This window comes from Phytophthora infestans, genomic scaffold, assembly GCF_000142945.1.
Source record: "Phytophthora infestans T30-4 supercont1.127 genomic scaffold, whole genome shotgun sequence".
In the NCBI taxonomy this organism is placed as follows: Eukaryota; Oomycota; class Peronosporomycetes; order Peronosporales; family Peronosporaceae; genus Phytophthora; species Phytophthora infestans.
In genome coordinates, this window is record NW_003303632.1 from 184062 (window position 1) to 185270 (window position 1209).

The following is a 1209-nucleotide window of genomic DNA, read 5'->3' on the forward strand; positions in this document are numbered from 1 at the left end:
TCATCGTTGCGTTATGACACTGAGTGCTCTTCCCTAATGAAGTACTTAGAGAGGCTTTAGCGGCGGACGTTGTTTCTCCGCGGATGTTTTTTTCACAATGTTGAGTTGAGTGTAAGCATTTCCCCGAGAGAGGAGAGACTGCGCCTTTATACGAGAACGAACAGCGACATGTTTGCTAATGGAGAACCAGACCAGTCTTCCTTGATTCCGGTGTTCAAGCGGAGGTCGTTTGTCGACGATATCTGTTTTGGAGGTGAGACGTTCGACGCCTGCTTAGAGACACTCGACCGATTACTAGCCCGGTTCACAGAATGTCGAATTAGCATCAGCTTTACCAAGAGTATCTTTGTCCAACCCAAGGTTGATTTCCTATCGCACGAGATTACGCCGAGTGGCATACGCGCTGATGCGAAGAAGATAGCCGCGATCGCCGAGCTCGCCTTCCCGAAATCAAAGAAGGGGATGCAAGCTTTCCTCGGTGCCCTCAACTATAACGGCCGATTCATCCAGAACTTGGCTGTTTACGGAGCAGTACTCTATCAGCTAAACGATACGGACTTTGGCCCTGGGGGTGACCTGGCGTCAGCAAAAGCATCATTCGCCGAGCTCAAAAGACGGGTAGCAGAAGCTCCAATTCTGCGTCATTTCGACTCGGCGAAAGAAGTCCATATAATGCTGTACGCCAATGAGTAAGCGCTGAGCAGTACGTTGATGCAACCACACGACGACAAGCTGCACCCAGTTCGCTTCTGCGGACGCGTACTAAAGGAGAACGAACTCGGCTATCATCCCGCTGAGAAAGAAGTAGTCGCGCTGTTGCAATTGCTGAAAGTGTGCTACACTCTCTTGGCGGGAAAGACGCTTCACGTCTGCACCCGTTTCTCCACGCTGAAGTGGGTGTTTAAGTCAAAGTCGCTGTACGGTCGCGCAGTCAGTTTCGCAGTTATGTTGTCGCCCTACGATTTGAAGGTGAAACGAGTACGTGAGCGAGATGTAGAATTCGCCCAGTTGCTCCAGGCGTCGATAACCCCGTTTATCGGACTCGACGATTCCTTGAAGCACCTGGCACCTCCCTCCAAGAACTCGGCGACAGTTTGAATGGACCCAGCGCTGCTATATGCCCGAATACCAGCTGACTTTGCAGGATGCGTGCTGTCATTTGATGGCTCAGCGAAGACGGCTAAATACGGCGGGTATGGCAGTTGTTCG